Source organism: Diospyros lotus, chromosome 4 (assembly GCF_014633365.1).
Source record: "Diospyros lotus cultivar Yz01 chromosome 4, ASM1463336v1, whole genome shotgun sequence".
NCBI lineage: Eukaryota > Viridiplantae > Streptophyta > Magnoliopsida > Ericales > Ebenaceae > Diospyros > Diospyros lotus.
This window is the reverse complement of record NC_068341.1, coordinates 1,093,441-1,118,977: the sequence shown is the minus strand read 5'-3', so window position 1 is coordinate 1,118,977 and position 25,537 is coordinate 1,093,441.

The following is a 25,537-nucleotide window of genomic DNA, read 5'->3' as shown; positions in this document are numbered from 1 at the left end:
AACTCTAACCAACGATGTTGTCTCATATTGAGTTCCCTCTGTGAGAAAAGATACTTAAGGCTCTTGTGATCGGTGTAAATCTGGACCCTCTCACCATAAAGATAATGTCTCCAAATCTTCAAGGCAAACATTACGGCCGCTAACTCCAGATCATGTGTAGGGTAGTTCTCTTCGTGCCTCTTCAATTGTCTGGATGCATAAGCATTCACTCGGCCGTCCTGCATCAAAACACATCCCAACCCTACATACGAGGCATCACTATATACAGTAAACAACTCACCACTCATGGGTATCGTCAGTACTGGCGCCGAAGTCAAACGCCGCTTCAACTCCTAAAAGGACCTCTCGCAAGACTCGTCCCAAATAAACCTGACACCCTTCCTTGTCAACTTCGTCATGGGTGATGCAAGCCGTGCAAAGCCTTCTATGAATCGTCGATAATACCCAGCAAGGCCAAGAAAACTCTGAATCTCCGTCACTGTAACCGGTCTCGGCTAATCCATCACGGCTCTAGTCTTTTCTAGGTCTACTGAGATACCCTCACCTGAGACCACGTGTCCCAAGAATACCACTCGGGTCTGCCAAAACTCACATTTCGAAAACTTGGCATATAACTGCTCATCTCTGAGTTTCTACAGAACCACGCTTAGATGCGCCTAGTGTATCTCAGGGCTCGGTGAGTAAACTAGGATGTCGTCAATGAAAACTATGACAAAGGAATCCAAATATTCCTTAAACACCTTGTTCATCAGATCCATAAATACTGCAGGTATATTGGTCAGCCCAAATGGCATGACCACAAACTCATAATGGCCATAACGTGTACGAAATGCGGTCTTCGCGATATCCTCATCTTTGACCCGCACCTGATGATAACCTGACCGCAAATCTATCTTGGAAAACACCGATGCACCATGCAACTGATCCAATAAATCATCCACACGGGGTAGGGGGTACTTATTCTTAATTGTTACCTTATTAAGCTATCGGTAATCTATACATAATCGCATAGACCCGTCTTTCTTACGCACAAATAATACTGGAGCCCCCCATGGCGATGTGCTCGACCGAATAAACCCCCTCTCCAAAAGATCTTGCAACTGGACCTTGAGTTCTTTTAATTCATTGGCAGCCATACGGTAAGGAGTCTTGGAAATGGGCTGCGTACCTAACATCAGATCGACTGCAAAATCAATCTCCCGGTGCGATGGTAGTCCCGGCAACTCATCTGGGAACACATCTGGAAAGTCTCGCACCACAGGATAGGCAGCCAACTCCTTCTTCTCCCCATCTATTACAGTCACAAATACAAAATAGGCTTCACACCCACGTCGTATAAGCCTATCGGCGTGCATAACCGATATCATCGGTGTTGTCACCACAGGCTTTACCCCCCGGTATGTAACAACTAGTCTCTCCGGGTGCTCAAATGAAATCACCTTTCGTCGACAATCAACTCGAGCATAGTGCCGTGAGAGCCAATCCATACCCAACAGTAAGTCAAAATCCTGGATTGCCAAAATAATAAGATCCCCCTAAAAATACCTGGTCGTGAATCCCTATCTCGCAATCCCTGACCATCTCACTCCCCAACAATACCGTCCCTCCCAGTGTCAAAACAGACAAATCATAAGGTAAGGGGGTACACGGGATCGAGATCTTATGCAACAGATGGGGTGTTATGAAAGAGTGGGTAGAACCTGTATCAAATAAGGCACGTACATCATGACCATGGAGAGAAAGTATACCTTGTACCGTATCCCTGCCCTCAGCTGCCTCGGCGGCTGTCACCGCAAACGCCTTACCCTGCATCTGTACCCTTCTTGTGGGCCCTGGGCGCTGTGCTGCTGGTAGGGGTAGTGGTGCTCCTGGACCTTGTGCCCTAGGTGTAAACTGTCTCTGAGCTGGTCTAGGCCCTACACCTCCCATCCGTGGCCCTCCAATCTGTGCTGGCTGGGTACATACGTTCGCTCGATGGCCCTTCTGTCCACAGCGAAAGCAAATGACATCCTGCCCTGTGGCCGGTGTAGCTAGTGGGGCCGATGTAGTCGGTCTGGGCCCCTGTGGACAGTCTCTCTTCAAATGACCCGGCTGACCACAGCGATAACACACGTCCCGACGTACATCCTGGCACTGACCTTGGTGTCTCTGCCCGCACTATCAGCACTGTGGAAGCCCAAAACTCTTACTGCCCGCATCCCACTTCCTCTTCTTACTGTTGCTCCCTGCACTCTTCATGACTGACTGATCTGATCGTGCCTCCAATCGATCCCTCTCCACTGCGTGGGCCCGCTGAACAGCCGTAGGAAAGTCGGGTGCCTCGATACCAGCCATGGCGTGACGAATCTATAGTCATAGCCTCCTCTGAAACTTGCTGACTCTGCGAGACTCAGGGGTCACTAACTCTGGAGCATAACGAGATAACGCCACGAACTCAGTCTCGTACTGTGTGATTGTCTTGCTCCCCTACTATAAGTCAACAAACTCGAACACCTTCTGCTCTCTGACCCAAGCCGGTACATAAGTCTCATTGAACGCCGTGACAAACTGTGCCCATGTCGGGTCCCTATCACCATATCGCTGTCTGGTGGTCTCCCACCATTGCTCGGCGTCTCCTCGCAACAGGAAGGTCCCCAGTCGAACTCTATGGGCCTCTGCATAGCCTATAGATCACAAATGCTTCTCCATAGCCAGTAGCCAATTCTCGGCCTCTGTCGTGTCGGCGCCTCCACTAAACTCTGGTGGGCGTAGGGCCATAAAATCTTTAAGTAATGTAGCACCAGAACTATCCCCTGCTCTCGGAGTACCTGAATGTGACGCTTGGGCCGTAGCGGTCCTACCATCATGACTGCGCTCCTGACATAACTGAGATGCCGTCAGTACGTCTACGGCCCGTAGAAGACCTGCCAATGTCTCCTGCATGTCCGGAGCCCTGGCTGTCTCTCATCTCCTGTATCCGTCGCCTGTACCTCAGGAGTAGGAACAAGGTGCCCTCAACCTCGCGTTGGTGGTCTACCACGACCTTGTCCACGGCGTGTGTCCATGAGTCCTACATAACCAAAATTAATTAGGACACATTTCAAAATTAAGGACACGACCTAACACTCTAACTCTACCTAACAGCCTTGGTGTACAATTACTTGTCCCCCAAATTGACTCAATGACGCTTTGATACCAACATTGTAAGCACCCCTGCCCAGATATCCCAACCGCCCGGTCTATCCGAACGAAAGCGCTTACATAGAGGAAATAGAAATAGACATAAGATAAAAATACTCTAGCATGCATACATACGAAAAATACAATAGCGGAAGCAAAACAAAATACATGCACGCCCACAAGTACCTTGCTGGAACAGCAGTCAAGGAGTATATCAAAATATACAGACACGTGTGCCAACAAATAAAAGATACAAGGAACAGCCAGGCACAGTAAAAAATGAGAGTCAGAACTCCTAACAAAACATTAGAGAAGACGTGGGCAGCTAATTGTACACCCTACCGACACGGCTGGCTACTAGGTGGCGCGGTCATCGTCATCGACTTTTGCTTTACCCTTACCAGGAATGATGGAAAGCAAGGTGAGTCGCAAGACTCAGCAAGTTTACAAGAAAAGGAAGGCTGTAAATAAAACAGAAGAGGAGATTACCCCAAATATAAACTCAAATATACACACAAGCCATGTGACGCAACAACGCAACAGTGCACCATAATAAAACACATACCGGTCTCGGGGCCCACATAAAACACCTGGCACCCAAGTCCCACACCAACCTGCTGCTGTCCTGAAAGGCAACATAGATCTCCAATAAACCTGTGCGCACTGTCCCGAGGTGGTACTCCCGTCACCCGTATCCCTACCGGTACTCCCGACAGCCGAGCCATAGACTCCCTCGGAACGGTACTCCCGTTCGAGAACTAAATGCTACCAGTAACCATGCAATGCATATAAAATGCAATGGCGTAATGAGCATCAACGTGATACAAGGCACCCATACGTCCAAGCATCAGGCCACGCTCCGCCCATACAGTAAATCACACGCGATGCATATGCCCGTGCTGGATGCAACCTGACCAATCTAGAATGTCTGTGATCAAGCATAACCAAATCATGATAATCCCAACATGCAGCCCGTACCCATGTGCATACCAAACCATGCTACAAGAATAAAATGATACCAGATCATGCTATAATCACGTAATGGCAGAGCCAGTCAACAGTGCTTGGCACCGGTCAGCAGTCAGTGACTAGAAAAGACCAGCCGACGGCCTAAGATAGACCGTACAATAGTCACATCGTCACCGAACAGCTAATCCTTATCCCCACTGCCCAACCGCTTTAGCCTATAACAACCAAAAGCTATAATCATACCCGAACAGCTAAGAACCTAGCCCGGGTGAGTACAACATCATTCCCACAGGCTTGGGGATGACACAAACCCTCGTAGGCAACCAACGAATAAAACTCTCAAGACCAATTTAATAAATTAAATTTTAAAACAAACCGTTTTAAATTCCATAATTTATTAACATCCGAAATCAACGAAGGGAGGTCAAATAAATTGACATCGAAAGAATCGACAATGAGGGTATAGAGAACTTGCCTTTCCGAAGATAGCCTTATGCTCGATTTGACCAATCACAGTCAAAGTTATACAAACTGTAAAATCCAAATTATTGACAAAATTAATAAAATTGGGCTCTAAACAAAATTTCGATCGTAGAAAATATTAATTATTAGCTTGACTACATACCTGGAATATTAAATCAGGAATTAAAAGGGATTTAATTTGAATTTTTGGCTCCAAAATTCTCTCAATTTCTCCTGCGAGCTGCTGCTTCTCTGTAATTTTTATACTGTTTGTTTGCTCAAAATCATGCTCGAAATCGGGCTAAAATGCGGCTGCAAAATGAAAGAAGGAGAAGGCGCCATGTGGTAGCTCAGGGCCAACCGCTGGGAGAGGCCACCGCCTTATCGAAACGACGTCGTTTCGACGTCCAAGGCTGATTAAAATCAGCCAAAATCCCTCAGCCTTGCGCGCCTGCCCGCAGATTCGATCCCGCGTCCGCAGCCGGGTCGCCCTCGCGGGCGACCCGCTCGCGCCCGCACGCATTCTTCAACATATATATGAGATATGTTATATTTAAGGTGACTTTTCGGCCTTTCCGCAATTCACACCAACCACCCTTAACTTCCATAAATCACACTTTCCCCTCCCCTATATTAAATACAGTAATGCCCGAAACTTCTAAAAATCACACAAATTAATTTATTTCAATTTTTTTCTAATTTCAGAAATTCCTAAAATAACAAAATTAATTATCTTAATTTCTTATTTCCTTAAAATCACATAATTTATTTTTATTTAATACCAACAAATTATTTTAATAATTCTTTTAAGTCAAATTATCCCAAAATTAAATTTAATTGCTATTTACGGAGCGTTACATGATCAATGTTCCTCAACAACATAACCAGAATACCAACCTTTAGTCTCAACTCGTGGTTAGGGACACCAGAACATTTGATACTATTTAAAAATTCTGCAGAATGAAGATCTTCCAACAAATCAATATTTGTATCTGACCTGCAAATTGTATCTGAACTGAAGTATGTTGTTCCTTCACAATCACTAATAGAAACCATGTAATCGTTGATAGATTCAACGACATCCAATGTTGGTGCAAGAATGACCCTACCTTACAAGTAGGATGTACCAACGTTGTCTGAAAATGACGGGTAAGTGGTCTCAACAATTGATTCAATCATATTACCAGACCCATGTATCAAAATATCATCCGGTATTTCCACAGTTGCATGTCCATCATTTTGGCCACCTAAAATCCCATCACGCTTGATATCCATTCAGAAAATTCTTTCAAGTAAACACTGTGATTGTTATTAATGAGATTTTGGAGTCTCATATTCTTTGTCAATTTCAACACTTTGCAATGTCGCCACAAATAAGACGAATTAATTGTTTCATGCACAATATCTTGCCTATTACCTTTCGATATGACTGGTAAAATTTGTCTGAAATCCCCACCAAACACCACAATTTTCCCTCCGAATGGTTGGTCTAAACTTAATGGATTTTTGAATCTCATAATATCTCGTAGACTTTTGTCAAGTGCCTCAAAACAGTATTTGTCACTACAAGAAAATCATAATTTAGTGACGGGAGCCCACCCGTCACTAATTTGTGACGGGTTTAATAACGGAAATCCATTACAAAAAACATAGCACAAAATTTAGTGACGGGATTGCCTTGCACGTCACTGATCAGTGACGGGACTGGCACGCCCGTCACTAATTTAAGTTTAAAACCCCCCTCCCGAACAGCCATTCTCCCCCTTCCTTTCTCTGGTTCTCACTCCTTCTCGCCCTTTTCCCCCTATTCCGACGCCATTTCTCTATTCCCCCCTTGGTTCTCTTGATTTTTCTATAGCTATTGTCTCCCACCAGTATTGTTACTGCTCCAGTGCCATTGCCGCCACTTTTTCATTCAATGAGGTAATTATTTTGTGTTGTTTATTTTTAGTTATTTTGTGCTGTTTAGTTTTAGTTATTTTGTGTTAGTTTAGTTTAATGATTATTTTGTGTTAGTTTAGTTGTAGTTATTTTGTTTTAGTTTACTTATAGTTATTTTGTATTAGTTTAGTTTAATGGTTATTTGTGTTTTTTTTTAATTGAAATTTTTTTTCTTTTAATTAAAATATAATACTGTAATTTTAAATAAAATACATAAGAAATATTGATGTAATACTGTAATTTTTAATAGTTTACTTTTAAATGTAATACAGTTTACTTTTATTGTTATAAATAAAATATACACATTAAAAAATACAAAAAATTCTATTTGACATAAAACATTAAAAATAATAAATAAAATTTCAATTCAAATATTTAAAACTAACATATGAAATAAATTAGATAATTATTTTAATTCAAATATGCAGGTAATTAAATACTAAAAATTAAAATAGTATTTAAGAAAAATATTATTTTGTTTTTATAAAATATGTAGAGCACACTATTTTAAGATTTTTATCTAAAATAAAACAATAAAAAGAAGAAATAAAATTTCAATTCAAATATTGAGAATTAATATTATAAATTAGATAAATATTTGTTTTATTTTATTTTAAAATTAATTTTAATATTTATTTTTTATTTTTTTTATTATTTTAAATGATCTGTGACGAGTCTCTGTGACGGGTGACCCGTCACAAATATGCGATGGGAAAGCTTGCCCGTCACAGATCTACGACGGGATTGCTCAACCCTGTCACTAAAATTCTGTGACGCCCTTTTTTGTGATGAATTTTTACCTCGTCACTAAAAATTTAATGATGAATTTTCTGTTTTTAGTGATGGATTTTTCTATCACTAAAATTGATTTTTCTTGTAGTGTGTGCATCATAGGGGCTTCATCCCAAATAATAAGATTCGTCTTTAATATCAACTCAACTAATGAACTCGTATGTTTAATGTTGCATGTTGAGTCTTTAGTCAGATTCAGAGGGATCGCAAATCTTGAATGGGTTGTTCTACCACTAGGCAAGAGCAAAGATGCAACAACATTCATATGAAGGAATAGAAAATTTAAAAATGATGTTGGAATATCATATTAAAATAATATTGACATAACAAACTTTTATTTATAAGATTGCTTACCCAACAACGTTCATACGGTTTGCAACTTCATTCGCAGTGTTGTATATGTATAACTAAGCAAACTTTGGTGTAGATCCTTCCGTTGGCAACAAACTACCGATCATGTGATAGTTTTGCCCATGCAATCTAAAGATACGAGGGAATTTATCATGATGGACAATTGTGTCAATCTTTCTGTCCATTGATGTGTATGTTTTCCAAGAAATGCTTGTTTTTATTGTTATTAGAATAAAATAAATTAATAAGAACTTGAGGCGAAGTATGCATGAGAGGGAGCTCTACTTTGCCTTGCATGCAACACAAAGAGAACTTTAGGTTTTTTGGTATTGTAATGTTTTCCCACCCTTTTCTCGTACCAGAATATGGCTCTGCAAAACTCGCATTTATTATTGGAATCTCCTATATCAGCATATTCTGAACGATAACATAATCGATATAAGATTTTATTAGCAAAAAATAAGAATAAAAAATAAAGGAAGAGAGAGTAATAAAAAAATACATACAAAGCTTCTATCTCATTTAGAATTATTATATTAGTAACTCTATATTTTTCCTTAGCAAGAAGCATCGCAAAAAGAAAATTAATTTCCATTTTTTGTTCTTTTAATTTATTGTAAGCAACATAAAAACCTTACACATAGGGTTGAGCGTGAACAAATATTATTGTTCAAAAAATTAATTTTAATAATTTTAATGTTATATGAATTTTTTTTTTTTTAAATTTGAAACGTTGCTTAAATATTTAAATATAAACATTCCGCGAAACAGTCACAAGCTAAACAAAAGATATAATTAGTGTAAATGAATGGTTCATTAAAAAAAAAGGAATAAAGCATTAACCAACATCCTTCCAGTCCATACTCCACGCTCATGTGTGATGAGCATTCTAGAACCTAATTTTTTACACATTATACACACCATCACCCCCTTCCCACAAACCCTAAATCCTCATGGATCTACACACATATCTAGCCGAAACAATCAACATCCTCTCTCGAAATCCAGATATCTTCATAATCGGAGACATTAATACCTATTCTGAGTGTGATTGCTCCCAGATCTGCCAAAGCTATCCTCAACAGATGCGTTGTTACCCGAATTTGGGCAAAAAAAGAAAGGAAAATTAATTCGAAGGCACCACTTCCATCCACCATCGTCCTGGGATTTCTTTTTCTTCTGGAAAACCGTGGAAGCAAGCCAGATCTTTACAGAAAAATGGCCGACGAAGTTCAGATGCCACAAGGAGCTTGAATTTTTTTTTTTGTTTTGACAAACAAAAACCAAAGACGTTCCACTCGTTTGGATGCATGGGTAATTTTTTCGTATAAGGACATTGAAAATATTTTGATTTAGTCGTTACATCTGTTTCTAGTAGATGAAAATAAACTTTGCTTATGTTAGATGTTCTTCTATTTTTTTTTAGCTTTATTCAGGTGGATCTTTCGAAGGAGAGCAGGGGGAGAACGAAGAAGACAGTAAAAGTGGGAAGAAAAAAAAGAAAAAAGAACCTCTTCGAACACACTAATTCCAAAGGATCTACAGAACATGTAATGGCTCATCGATTAGTGCAGCATAACAGAGTTATGGTAAGTTCTTTTAATATTTATAGATCTGTTCTAAGCAATTTAAACCTAGTTGTCTATTCTATAAAGAAAACATTAGAAGATGAAAACTAACCTGTTGGCTGAATGTCCGAACAAAGAACATCGCCACCTGCATAACCAATTAGACAAAGGGCTATAAAATAAAAGGAAAAAATAACAGCTTCCACGGATTTAACATACATAAGTTAGAAATAAAGAGAATGAATAAATATTACCGTCTAGTGAATTGCCATGATTTATGGAACCTTGAACAAAATTCCTTGAAGGTTCAGAACCTTCAAGTGAATATATAGAAATCTTCGTTAGATACAGCATGAAGATGGGATGCAATAAGAATTAATTGAAAAAATAAACCTTTTCTTTTTTTTTTAAATGGAATAAATCAAAAATCTAAGAATAACCTGTGTCTGGTAAACCATCATTTTCTTGAAAGTTTATTTCCGATGCACCATAATCTAAAGTAGAGCATCCTATCGAGGGCATAGATCTGACAAAACGTCCATTGCTTATGTTGTGTTTGCCGGACGACAACGTGCCTAAAGTCGCAAACGTGCCACTGCGTTGTTGGCGTTGCCTATTGCCAGAAATCGAAACGGGACTACGAAAACACGAATTTTCATCCCGACCCCTTTCAACAATTGTAACATGAAAGATATTTTAGTGAAAATTGTAGACAATTTGGTGGTTGGAAAAAATAAAACAAATTTGTAAATCATAATGCCGTTGGTTATCACACTTAACGGAGTGCGTGTCTGATATTCACTTGTATTTTTCAATTGCGAGCCAACATTGACCCGACATTCTTTAAACTGACCGGTCCCCTCACGTGGGTTTGATATCTGTTGCAGAACAGAAGGGCCTCCTGCGAGCGTCATTCAAATAGCACCTCAGATTCACAGATGATTCATCGGCATGTAATTCTAAAAATTAATTTTTACAGGAACAGGTAAGTATTTCTCACCCATGTGATTCCATGAATGTGATGTATTGTTTGCTTGATCCTGTGCATAGTCTACACAACAAAAGCGTCACAACAAATGGATTATTTATCACTTTATTAGTGCAAATACAAAATAAACACGAAAAAAATTTATAAAAAAGAAAAACATAAAAAAAGAAAAGAAAAAACAATAATTGGTAGCATGAAGCCATTAGAATGTTCATAAATGTAATCGGACTTAGCACATGCAACGTAAGGTGGAAGCAGTTAAATGAGTTAAAAGATACTGATTTGTAAGATTAATTTATCAATATTGAGTACCATAATAAGCATTAGGAAAATATATATAATGGGATTGTTCATAATATTCTGTCCAGTTCTTGATTACGAATTTAAACCAATTCCTTGGACAAAACAGGAAAAAATGAATCTACCTATTTCCTGTACACACACCCTTGCACGCTTTATTGATTTAGAACGAAGCTCTGCCATCCTGTAAGTCAACTTTCAGCAAAAATTCGAAAAAGCCAAAAGTTCAGAATTCCTTTCTCTAAAAAATCTATAGAACTAAATTGTGGTGAAGAGATAGTTCTAGGATGGAACAAATATAGGAGATAATCTGCCAATAAAATGATTTAGATATGCCGAAGGAATATGTAGAAATAAAAATTGGATCAATTAAATTCACCAACAGCTGTATGCATGGGAAGACGATGCATGAATACATGACTTAAATGACATATGGAAGCACAGGGAATGTGAAGTGGCATTTTTTGTCCATATTCATGATTTTCAATGATTTATGTGCATTTGTATTTAATTTATTATCAATGAGTTGTGTTTTTTTACAATATGATAATATTTCTTATTTATATATATCACACAAATTGCTTGAAGTCCACATATCTATGTGGACAAAATAACGTCATTTTTGTTATGGAGATTTATTTTCACACAATGTAAATTATTTCACTGTATAAAATTCACTAATGAGAACCATAATAAGCATTAGGAAAACATATCTAATGGAATTGAAACTATCATTTTTTGGTGCATTGAAACATCATGTATTTAATAAATTGAATGTAGGCAGAGTAATAGTTTGGGAAAAAAAAATTAGCACAGTCAACTTATTAAGTTTCCGCCTTCTTAGTTTTAATTGATAGTTGTACATTCGGTAATATTTATTTGTTTGAAGAATTAACATTGTAACCATCATTAACCTTTATTTTATGATGCATTAAAATTGTTGTATTCAATAAATTGAATGTAAGATATTGAATTAACATTGAAATTATCATCAATCATATTTATTTGCTATTTAATGTGTAAGATATATTTTTTTATTTTTTAACTCCTAAATATTTATATGCTGTATTTAGATGCCAGAAGGAGCTTGAAATTTTTTTTGTTTGACAAACAGGTTCCAAAGACATTCCACTCGTTTGGAGGGGTAATTTTATCTATTGTTTAATGTGTAAGATATATTTTTTTATTTTTTAATTGCTAAATATTTATTTGTTGTATTCAATAAATTGAATAATTTATTTTTTAATGCATTGGAATTGCTATATTCAATAAATTGAGTAATTCATTTTTTGATGTATTGAAACTTGTTGTATTTAATAAGTTGAATAAATTATTATTGAATAATTTATTTTTTCGTGCATTGGAACCTGCACCAAAAAATATTTATCTGTTGGATTTTTAAATATTTATCTGTTATATTCAATAAATTGAATAATTTATTTTTTGATGTATTAAAATTGTTGTATTTAATCAATTGAATAAATCATAATTAAATAATTATATATTTTATTTAATCACTATATGCTGTATTTAGATGCCATAAGGAGCTTGAATTTTTTTTTGTTTGACAAATAGGTTCTAAAGACGTTCCACTAGTTTGGAGGGTAATTTTATCTGTTGTTTAATGTGTAAGATATATATTTTTTTATTTCTTAATTCTTAAATATTTATCTATTGTATTTAATAAATTAAATAACTTTTTTTTGTTTGACAATGTTATATTCAATAAATTGAATAATTCATTTTTTGGTGCATTAAAACTTGTTGTATTTAATAAGTTTAAATAAATTATTTTTTGATGCATTGGAATTGCTATATTCAATAAATTAAATAATTCAATTTTTGGTGCATTGAAACTTGTTGCATTTAATAAGTTGAATAAAATATTATTGAATAATTTATTTTTTTATATTGAAATCTGCTAATAAATCAGCCCAGTTTAGGCAGGAAATTGGGCAAGTCAACTCTTAGCAATGACTATCCTACTTTTATATATATAATAATATAATAATAAATTATTTTTTGATGCATTGAAATTGCTATATTCAATAAATTGAATAATTCAATTTTTAGTGCATTGAAACTTGTTGCATTTAATAAGTTGAATAAAATATTATTGAATAATTTATTTTTTGGTGCATTGAAACCTGTTATATTTAATAAATTGAATAATTAATTTTTTGGTTTAGTGCATTGAAACTTGTTGTATTTAATAAATTAAATAAAATATTATTGAATAATTTATTTTTTGGTATTGAAACCTGCTATATTCAATAAACTTGCTACATTGAAATTTTTCGAATAATTAATATGAGTAGAGTAATAGCTTGGGAAAAAAAATAAATAAATCAGCACAGTTTAGGTGGGAAATTGGGCAAGTCAACTCTTAGCAGTGACTATCCTACTTTTATATATATAATAAAGATTGTATTTAATAAGTTGAATAAAATATTATTGAATAATTTATTTTTTGGTGCATTGAAACTTGTTATATTTAATAAATTGAATAATTAATTTTTTGGTTTAGTGCATTGAAACTTGTTGTATTTAATAAATTAAATAAAATATTATTGAATAATTTATTTTTTGGTATTGAAATCTGCTATATTTAATAAACCTGCTACATTGAAATTTGTTAAATACTTAATATGAGCAAAGTAATAGTTTGAAAAAAAAAAAAATAAATTAACACAATTTAGGTAGGAAATTGGGCAAGTCAACTCTTAGAAGTGACTATCTTACTTTTATATATATAATAAAGATTGTATTTAATAAGTTGAATAAGATATTATTGAATAATTTATTTTTTAGTGCATTGAAATCTGTTATATTTAATAAATTGAATAATTAATTTTTTGGTTTAGTGCATTGAAACTTGTTGTATTTAATAAATTAAATAAAATATTATTGAATAATTTATTTTTTGGTATTGAAACCTGCTATATTTAATAAATTGAATAATTAATTTTTTGGTTTAGTGCATTGAAACTTGTTATATTTAATAAATTAAATAAAATATTATTGAATAATTTATTTTTTGGTATTGAAATCTGCTATCTTTAATAAACCTGCTATATTGAAATTTATTGAATAATTAATATGAGCAGAGTAATAGTTTGGGAAAAAAATAAATAAATCAACACAGTTTAGGTGGGAAATTGGGCAAGTCAACTCTTAGCAATGACTATCCTACTTTTATATATATAAATATAATAATAAAGATTGTATTTAATAAGTTGAATAAAATATTATTGAATAATTTATTTTTTGGTGCATTGAAACCTGTTATATTTAATAAATTGAATAATTAACTTTTTGGTTTAGTGCATTGAAACTTGTTGTATTTAATAAATTAAATAAAATATTATTAAATAATTTATTTTTTGATATTGAAATCTACTATATTCAATAAACCTGCTACATTGAAATTTGTTAAATAATTAATATGAGCACAATAATAGTTTGGAAAAAAAATAAATAAATCAACATAATTTAGGTGAGAAATTGGGCAAGTCAACTCTTAGTAGTGACTATTTTACTTTTATATATATAAGGATAAAGAGACTTAGTTCGTGCATATTTATATTTTATAAAATATACTGAAATGGTGGGGAATGACGGCAAATGGTGAACGATGGTCACATACTGTCGGCAGGAGATGGAGTACTGGACAGATAGATCGAGAAGAGAGGGGGGAGGGGGGGGGTTGGGGGGGGGGAGAGAAGAAGATGAATGCGAGCTCTTGAGGGATAGATCGATAGCGAGATGGAGTACAGGACGATAGGTACAGGGGGAGAACGGCCTTCTATTACGATGATGGTCTGTTAAATATAAGAAATTATGGCGGCTTCTTCTACTGCTTTACTGATTTTGTCCTTCCTCTGCCATCTTCAGGATTGCCTTTATTTTATGTGCATGCGGATTTTTTATTCTTGCCCAAGCTTTCTGCGGGTGTATATATTTCATATATATTTTTTATATTTACAGATTATGAAATTTTTTAATAAACTATTTATTTATAAAATAAAATATCATTTATTCATTTTTATTTCGTTTCATATCTATTTTCCTTTTTTGTTTTTGTACAACTTAAGCATAGACTATCTCTCTCAAGATTTTTTTTCCATTAAGTTATTAAATAATTAAGGTCTTTTCCAACTAATAATTCTAATACATGTCTATTGAAAATGTTATTAAGATGAAAATTTTAACTTATTCTCTTCTAAGAAAGAAAAAAAAAAAAAAAAGATCTTGGAATTGCCTGACCAATTAAACTAAACTATACCTATTAAATCGAAATAATCAGTCGGGCTAATTAGTCGAGTAAGCAAAATACCCACTACATCCTTATTGGATGAAATAGATGATCATTTCAAGTGAAATTTTATTATTCTTAAAATATATTACCTTGTGTACAAATGACATAATATGATGAGTTTAGATATATACGGGTGAGTTTTCATTCATCAAATTTTATTAAATCATTCCTAATACTTTTACCCATTTAATGTATAAGTGAACTAGTGTTATTTTAAATATCAAAATTAAATATTTAAATAATATTTTTATTTATGATACCTTATTTTAACGAGCATTTTTGCAAATCAGAAATGTTATTTGAACATGAATTCGTGACTTTTTTAATGACATTAAACATAAAATATAACACATTAACACACAAGGTACCACAAAAAAAAAAAAAGAGAAATAAAAGGGAAATAGACTCACGGGTCTGCAGCAACAAGCATACCGCCGTAGGACCGCGGTAGGTTTCAAAACTTCGTGACAAGGCCGTTTTAAACCCGTTTTAATCCAAATAAAAGAAAAATAGACTCCTTCAAGGTGAAGGACTTTGATAACCTAAAGAGGGCTATATAAAGGCTTATTATTTCACAAACACAAATTAACAAAACTTTATCTATATATATATATATAGGTTAAAATTTATCCTACATATAAATACTGTTTAAATTTTAAAATTCACTTAATCGGTCTTGATTTTTTTTTAAAATTAGCCTTGACATCTCTCAATGGTCCAAAGTTCAAATTGTGTTAGGTAAATTTTAACATTTAAAGGCTGTTTGGATTTAATAATTAAAGATCATGAAATGTCAATATTAATTTACCTCAATATATATATTTATATATTCTTTTTTTTTTTTTGCGCTAATCACGACACCTTTTCATGGGCCAAAGTTGAGGAGGTATCATGGCTAATTTTAGAAGGTTTCAGGATTGGTTAGACTAATTTGAATATTTAAGGGGTGCTGGAGCTAAATAACTAAAGTTTAGGGGTGTCGTGATTTTTCTTATGCTTGTAATATATTATTTTGAGCAAACGAGACCCATAATAGTGCTACATCTAAATCATTATTGATAAAAGAAAACTTTTTTATCCATATAACCCCCCAACTTGAAAAGATTTGTGTTTGACCAAATCTATATTTGTATTATTCAAATTTTTGGTTATTTCCATTACACTCTTGCACTTATATTTTTTAGACAATTTAACTCTTACACTTTAATATTTTTTCATTTTGCAATTTGAAGCTTTTGTTATTTCAATTATACTTCTGTAGCAGCATTTTAGAATAAATTTAAGTTCTATACTTTGATGTATAAAAAAAAAAGTTAAATTGACTTAACTTACTTTATCTTTTTTTTTTTTCACACATTAAAGTACATGAATTAAATTGACTCAAAAATATAAATATAAGAGTGTGATTAAAATAACTAAAAATTTGAGTTATTATACACACACAAAAAAAGTCAAAATATATATTTTAAATTAAATCAAAAATATAAGTTTAAAAGTGTAATAAAACTAATAAAAAATTTAAATTATCATATAAAAAATTATAAAAATATAGTTTCCATTTGTGTTTTTGGGCATGGGCATGGATGCACTTTGCAGAAGAGATGTATGGTAGGTACAAGGGGAGAACGGCCTTGTGGCCTTCCGTCTTGTGGAGCCTATTACGATGGTCTGTTAAACGTAAGAAATTATGGCTGATTTTGTCCTTCCTCTGCCATCTTCGGGATTGCCTTTATTCTATGTGCATGCACATTTTTTCTTTTTTTTTTTTGATAACTTGCACTCGACTAATCTAGAGATAATAATTCCGACCCCTCAATGTTATTATTAGGTAAATCACAAAATGTGTCTGAGTGGCAAGCGTTTGTGAGGTCGACTTCACTGATATCACCACCAAAATTCTTCCTTAAAAAGAAGCAAGTTTGCTTCTCTCAGGAATCGAACCACATTGATGGCCTCCAGTATGATCTTATTCTCTCATTTGCCATCCAATTGTGCCCTTGGGGGGGTCACATTTTTCCTTCTTAGAGAAGCTTTCTACGGGTGTATATATTTCATATATATTTTTTATATTTATAGATTATAAAATCTTATTAATAAAGTATTTATTTAAAAAATAAAATATCATTTATTCATTTTTATTTCATATCATACATATTTTCCTTTTTTTGTTTTTTACAATTTAAGCATAGACTATCTCTCTCCAGATTTCTTCTCCATTAAGTTATTAAATAATTAAGGTCTTTTCCAACTAATAATTCTAATACATATCTATTGAAAATGTTATTAAGTTAAAATTTTTAACTTATTCTCTTTTAAGGTAGCATTTGTTAAAATGAGCAAAATAAGTGAGTATCAAGATAATCCCGAAATAATTTTCGGACTAACAAATGGAATGATCAAGATAAAGTTGAGAAGCATTCCAAAATTTTTATCAACCTGTTTGTTAAATTCTTTGGAATGCATTAGAGGACACATGAGTCATTTTCTTCTTATATGTAGGGATCAAGATATGCTTATCTTGAGGGAGAGAAGAGATATACATATCTTGAAATATCAAGATAAAAGTTCATTAATAATTTTTTCAAGAATAGTCAGATAAGTTTAACAAACATGTTGAAAATGATAGAAGTTTGAAATGCATCTCATATCTTAGCTTTTTCATCTCATATATTGATTAACAAACGCTCCCTAAGAAATAAAGAAAAAAAGATCCTAAAATTACCTGACCAATTAAACTAAAATATACTTATTAAATCGAAAAAATCACTCGGCCTAATCGGTGGAGTAAGCAAAATACCCACTATATCCTTATCTCTAATATTTTTACCCAGTTAATGTATAAGTGAACGAATGTTATTTTAAATGTTAAAATTAAATATTTAAATAATATTTTTATTTATGATACCTTATTTTAACGAGCATTTTTGCCCACCAGAAATGTTATTTGAACATGTATTTGTGATACTTTTAATGATATTAAACATAAAATACAACACATTAATACAACAACGTATCAAAAAAACAAAAAAAAGTGTCAAAGTGGCTCTTCTGGGAAGAGAACAGAATGGAAGAGTAAAAGCTCTTTATCATGAGAGCTTGCAAGGCTAAAACAATCTTAACTCTTGGAGAAGAAAGGAGAGATTATGGGTTATACATGAGAGTTTGGTCTACTAAAAATGATCATATTTAGTGTGAGGGTGTGATTGATAGTATTTAGGTGAAAATAAAAGTATTTTTTAACTTACATTAAAAACAAAAATTATTTCTCTCCTAGATGGAATTTTTTCATGAAAAAGAACCAAAAACATACTTTAATGATTGTACCATAAAATTGAATTTCATAGAAAATATAGTGTGCCAAACATCAAAGATGGAATTCAATTTCTTGAATAAGACATTTTCCATGCCTAGGCTGTGTTTGATAGCATTTAGGTGAAAAGGAAAGTATTTTCTAATTTATATAAAAATCATCTCTCCCTAGATGGAATTTTTTATGAAAAAGAACCAAAAAATACTTTATTGATTGTACGATGGAATTAAATTCCAAAAAAAATATAGTGTGTCTAAAGATGGAATTCAATTATTTGGATGAGACATTTTTCATGCTATCAAACACAATCTTAGAGAAATGTTTAGATGCAAGATATTTATTTTGTTTATCTTTATTAATATAAAAATTTAATTTACAAATTAAGGATCTCTATAAAATAGTCTAATATTTCATTAGCTAATTAAGAAGAAATCGTTGGCAATAATCATTTATTTATATTGTGGTAGAGAGCATATTCTTCTTGAGAACTAAGTCTAACTAATTAGTCATTTTGAATAGTTTTTATCTGTCTTCACCTTTTGTGCCGTTGATACTGCCATGTCCAACCGTCGGATCTATGGCCAAGATGTCCAATCGTTGAATCTATGCTCTTGGCCAGGATATCAATCAGGTGTTACCTTCTAAAGCGATGTATTAAGTTAATTGAATAAACTTAATTATTAAATTTAGACAAAAAAATTAATAAGTAAATTAAAATACTTAATTAATACAATTCATAATTTAATCAATCAAGATTGAAGTAATTCAATAAAGTGAATTTGCAAGATGAATATAAAAAATTGTAGTCTTTAATCAATTAAATTTTAATTATTTAAAAAATTGTTTAATTTATTTTTAGTTGCACATTTTAAAACTTAATTTTTTTGAGTAATTAATTATCTAAATATTGTAACCAATTTTAGTAATTAAGAGATTTAGTTAACAATTTTTTTGAAACTATTAATTATTCATTATTTTATTTATCTTAACTGCATATAATTACATATAAAATTAGAAAAAAATATTAATAAAAGATAAAACACATTTATCGTGGTAACAACTAAATGAACTAAATTACTCTCTCATTGGACCAAAATGTGAAATTTCTTATTTTGAGAGTTTTCATAGCTCAATTTTAAAATTTTTGTAAGAAAATTAAATTACAAAATCCAACAATAGAATTTGAACACAAACTAACACTGACTATATAATGACTAAATTTAAAATTTCTCCAAATTAAGACATGTACAATCTCAATTATCAGGCTATACGCGTGGGAGCAAATTAGTCTCCCTCCTCATACATACTTAAACGAGTGATATTAACCCATTAACATGTATACATAACTTAACAGGTGATTTCATGTCCTATCTATCTATGGGAAAATTCTATCGTGAACCCGAAAAATTACTCTTTATAACTTACGTCTTATCAAAATTTTTAATAATTTTAAAATGCCTATTTTATCCCTCCACAGCCCATAGCCAACCCTCTTCTCCGATCACCTCTCATCGCCGACCATCATCTCGCATCTCTCTTTTCCTCCTACATCATATACACACAAACACACACACACACATATATATATATAGAGCATGGCCCCGGCCATGGCAGCCGCAGCCATGCAACTAGCAAGCTCACACACACACACCCATATATATATATACACACACAGCAACCCAGCACACACACACATATATATATACACACACTCACACACACCTATATATATATACACACTCACACACACAAAAGCATGGCCGTGGCCATGGCAGCCGCGACCATGAAAATCTCCGCACATCGCGGTGCGGAGGTTTTTAGCAACCCCCGCACCGCGAGGTGCGGGGATTTTAGCAATTCCCGCACCTCGCGGTGCGGGGCTTTCAGTAATTCCCGCACCTCACGGTGCGGGAGTTTCAACAACCCCCGCACCGCGAGGTGCGGGGATTGCTGAAATCCCCGACTGCCAGCAATCGAGAAGACTTTTTATATTTTTTTATTTTTATTTTAATTAAATTTTTTATTATAATAAAATAAATTTAAAAAATAATACAAATGAATAATTTTTAAATTTCTGTATTTTAAGTAATTATAATTTAACTAATTTTAAATTTTAAATTATGGTGTTGAATTTTTAATACTTAAAAGAATTTAAAATTAATTAATTTATCTTATTAAATTACTTGAAGATACACATATCTAAAAATTCTATCATCATTTAAAATATATATTTTTTATAATTACATATATTTAAAAAGAATATATTTTAAATGATGATAGGATTTTTAAATTTATCTTATTGAATTAGGTAACGATATATATATTTAAAAAAATTATTTTAAATGATGATAGGATTTTTAGACATGCGTATTTTTAAGTAATTCAATAAAATAAATTTTAAATTTTTTTAAGTATTAAAAATTCAACACTTAATTACAATGATTTAAAATTAGTTAATTTATAATTACTTAAAATACAGATATTTAGAATTTATTTATTTATATTATTTTTTATTTTATTTTATTATAATAAAAAAAATTTAATTAAAATAAAATAAATAAAATAAAACAAATTTAATTAAAATAAAACAAATTTAATCAAGCCTTCCCAACAGTAGGGGAAGGCTTGATTCCCCGCACCGCGAAGTGCGGGGGTTTCCATGGCCGGGGCCATAGAACTTGTATATATATATATGTGTATATATATATATATATTTATATAGGTGTGTGAGTGTATATGTGTGTGCTGAGTTACATGGTCGCGGCCATGTTGTGTGTATATATATATATAAGTATGTGTAAGTATGTATTTATATATTTAGATGATGGTCAGAGATGAGAAGTGATCGGAGAAGAGAGTTTGCTGTGGATTGTGAGGGTAAAAGAGATATATTAAAATTATTAAAAATTTTGATGGAACGTGAGTTTTGAAAAATAAATTTTTAGATTCTGAATAGAATTTTCCTATCTATGTAATGTACCTCCAACCCCACATCATAACTCTGCCATAAATATTTCTGATTCCTGTCGGAGATGCCGACGGCCTAGAAGTACGTCATCTCCAGGCTTTGATCAGCTGTCCAGATTCGACAACGATGTTGCCAGCATGTTCGGTGTAGGTACAGTACGGAACATTAATTGGTTTATGTATTATTAAAGATATTTTATTTAACTTTATTTTTAATTTATACCCGTGCCTTAAACGTGGTGCTTTCTTAATATTTTATTAAGTAATATTTATTAAAATCAACAAGACAACTTTGTATTAAAATAGAATTAAAATATTTTTTTTAATTAAGATATAAAATAGTCAAGATAAATAAGAGAAGTATTTTAAAATTTTTATTAAATATTTTAAAATATATTGAAAGACATATAAATTAATTTTTTTTAAAAAAAAATTAGATAAAAAGACATATAACTTTTTTTTTAAGAATTAATAAATAATTTTAACAAATAAACACTTGAAATATATAACATTATAACCAGCCTCTGGTCGGAAATTGCTAAGCAGTTCACAGGTATTATATATTGTGACTGGAAGCTACGACTAGCTTTCTACTAATTCCAGCACCCACCCTATTTGAAAAAAAAATTACACAAATCTCTTGTTGGAAAAATCACTTTGTTCTAGACGTACCATTTCCAGGAATATCTTGTTGGAAAATGATAAAAAGGAATTACCCTTTGGGATATGTCTGCTACTAGCTAGCTAGGTTCCCTGTTTCCTAAGAAATGAAACTATGGTGCAAAAGAACAATAGAGCTCTATTAGTGAGGGAAGCATGATAAAGCAATACTGTAATTATAGCATTACCACTATACAATAATGTAATTCAGAGCAACAAAGAAAAAGAGAAACTTCAAATAATAATAAGAAACTAAGAAATGCAATAGTAACCATAAATTTCCCTATATCACTAGCAAATTAGTAATAAAGCTAAACAACCTGATGCCAATGATAAGAAAGCAAACGCAAAAATGGATTTTTCATTAGACAAGGCCACTTGGGAACAACATGACAGCAATGACATTGTTTTCCAGCCAAATACATTTTCTAACCTCAGTACTTGTACGTTTTCTTTTTCATATAGACACTCAATTTTTTTTGTCATTTTAATTACACTTTTGAATTATATATGTAATTTTGAGTCAATTACACTTTTAAATTTTTTATTATTTTAACTACACCCCTAAATTATACAATTTCAAGTTAATTACATATCTCGATAAATTTATTGAGAACAATAAATTTAGAGATATAATTAAAATAACAAAATATTCAGAGTGCAATTGACTCGAAATTACAAGTTTTAAAGTATTTTTGAAATAATAAAAAATTTGAATGTTTAAATAAAAAAAAGGGTACATGTCATCCATGTCACTTAGGACGCCCATGGATAGTCTATTTATTTATTTATATATTTAATTTTTGAATATTCAAAATATGACTTATGTTTATATCCTTTAAATATGAATCTTCACACTTATTTTAATTTTAAAAAAGTAATTAAGGCTTATTTTAGTACATATTCAAATAAATTTTCTTTTTATAAGTAAAAAATATGAAGTTTTTATGGAAAATATTATTTGGACACTTAAATTTCATATTTGTAATAATATTTTGTATTTGATGAAGGAATCTTTAATTTCTAAAGGTAAAACCCTAAGTCTATAGTAGTTCATATTTAAATGAGACCCAAACAAGACGAGGGCTAAATAATTGGGTCTACTGGAAAGTCTGGCCAAGGCTATCTGATCAAGGAGTATTAAGGAAGCCTCGAGCCCAAGCCTACACCTATAGCTGGCTAGCCTAGTCTATCTAGAGGAACTAATCTAACCATATGTGTGGTCTCGTCTCAATTTATATTGACTTGTCAGCTTATCTATATAAATACAATATATACTATGTATTTATTATATCATTATTATGTTGTGTTCAAGAATAGTGACTAACTTGAGTGTCCAAGAATTAATAGGGAGACTAAGCCCCAACCTTTTTCTGTAGAAAAAGTTAATTTGGATAAAAATTCCTATAACTACCTTAAATTTGAGGAGAGCTAAAAAGAAATAGGAAAATTATTGCATAAATCAAATAATGACAACGGTAAGTGATTGATAATGACATATGTTCTCTAAAAATAAATAAGTGTGACGTGACATATTTTCTAGCATTAATGTCTAAACTATGTTAATAAGTAAAATGGGGAGAAATCTCACATCACACACTGAAAAGAGAAGATGTAGAAACAAGGAAATTACTATAGAAAATTCAACTAATAATAAATTTTATTATGATTAAAACAGAACTCAATCTTATTTGATAGTAAATACAATTTCATTTACACATTTTGAATCTAAAATCAAATCCCTCGAACTTATCTTGTTTAAATTTTTTTCTTAGCTCTAGCCATGTAATTAAAACTAAATTTGATAGATGAAAGGGAGGAATTCATATTTGATCTAATTCAAATGTATAAAATCGTTTCTGTACTTTTTATAGAAAAAAAATATTTTTGACTATTCAAACAAACTAGATACACCTTATAGCCACTTTTATGCAAGATACCAAAAATACCCTTAATGAGATTTTAAAATAGAAAACCCACATTGTCCTTAGTTTCTTTTACCAAAATACCCTTATCTCTTTCATATAACTTTTCTTCTCTCTCCTCTTTCAACATTCACTTTAGTCTCTTTCTCTCCATTATCAAACTATCAAAACTCAATAATTCTTCATACATTCAATCTTTTTGCTTGTTGAGTCATTCAATCTTCTTCATCAATTGCAACGACCTTACTGAAGTCCCATTCAACAAGTTTTTTTCTCTCCAACAAACAATTTCACTCAATCTCAAGATATCAATTTGATTTGTATTTGTTTTATTTTTTAAAATAATTTTTGTGTTCACATTGCTTATTAAGGCCGTGTAGAATTATTGTAATTGTGAACAGAACATATTTTGACAGATATCATTCTAAATCTGTACTAATTTGGGTGATAAAATGAACTCCACATCGTTATCGGGTTTTGTGGGCCACAAAGCCCGATCGGGCTTTGTGACCCACAAAGTCCCCCATCAGGCCTTGTGGATCGGGCTTTGTGGCCCACAAAGTCCCCCATCGGGCTTTCTGGCCCACAAAGCCCAAAAATAATTTTTTTCAATTTTTCTTAACTTTTTTTTACAAATTAATGTGTTCCATGAATACAAAAATGATGTCTTTTTACGTTTATTGGGTTAATTGAATGTATATATTACAACAAACATTATTATCTTTCACTTTGTGTGAGAATGTCCATCCACTATGAACACAACCAATACATGATCAATTGTTCTAACTAATATTAGACAAAACAAATATAATGTTATTATAATAAACTTACTCAAGAATAAAAGTGTAATTTCTTAATAATAATTTATATTTTAAGACTATTATTGGACAACTTAAAAAAATCCAATTGCAAAAAAAAAAAAAAAACGGGCTTTATGGCCTACAAAGTCTCCCATCGGGCTTTGCGACCCACAAAGTCCCCCATCGGGCCTTGTGGTTCACGAAGCCCGATCGGACTTTGTCCCATCGGGTTTTGTGGCCCACAAAGTCCCCCATCGGGCTTTGTGGCCCACAAAGCCTGAAATTAATTGTTTTTAATTTTCTTGATTTTTTCTTCAAATTAGTGTGTTCCATTAACACTAAAATGATGTCTTTTTACATTTATTGGGTTAATTGAATGTATATATCCCAACAAACATCATTATCTTTCATTTTGTATGAAAATGTCCATCCATTATCAACACAACTAATACATGATCAATTGTTCTAACTAATATTGCACAAAACAAATATAATTGTATGATAATAAACTTACTCAAGAATAAAAGTGTAATTTCTTAATAATAATTTATATTTTAAGACTATTATTGGACAACTTAAAAAAATCCCATTGCAAAAAAAAAAAAAAAAGGGCTTTATGGCCTACAAAGTCTCCCATCGGGCTTTGCGACCCACAAAGTCCCCCATCGGGCCTTGTGGTTCACGAAGCCCGATCGAGCTTTGTCCCATCGGGTTTTGTGGCCCACAAAGTCCCCCATCGGGCTTTGTGGCCCACAAAGCCTGAAATTAATTTTTTTTAATTTTCTTGATTTTTTCTTTAAATTAGTGTGTTCCATTAACACTAAAATGATGTCTTTTTACATTTATTGGGTTAATTGAATGTATATATCCCAACAAACATCATTATCTTTCACTTTGTATGAAAATGTCCATCCATTATCAACACAACTAATACATGATCAATTGTTCTAACTAATATTGCACAAAACAAATATAATTGTATGATAATAAACTTACTTAAGAATAAAAGTGTAATTTCTTAACAATA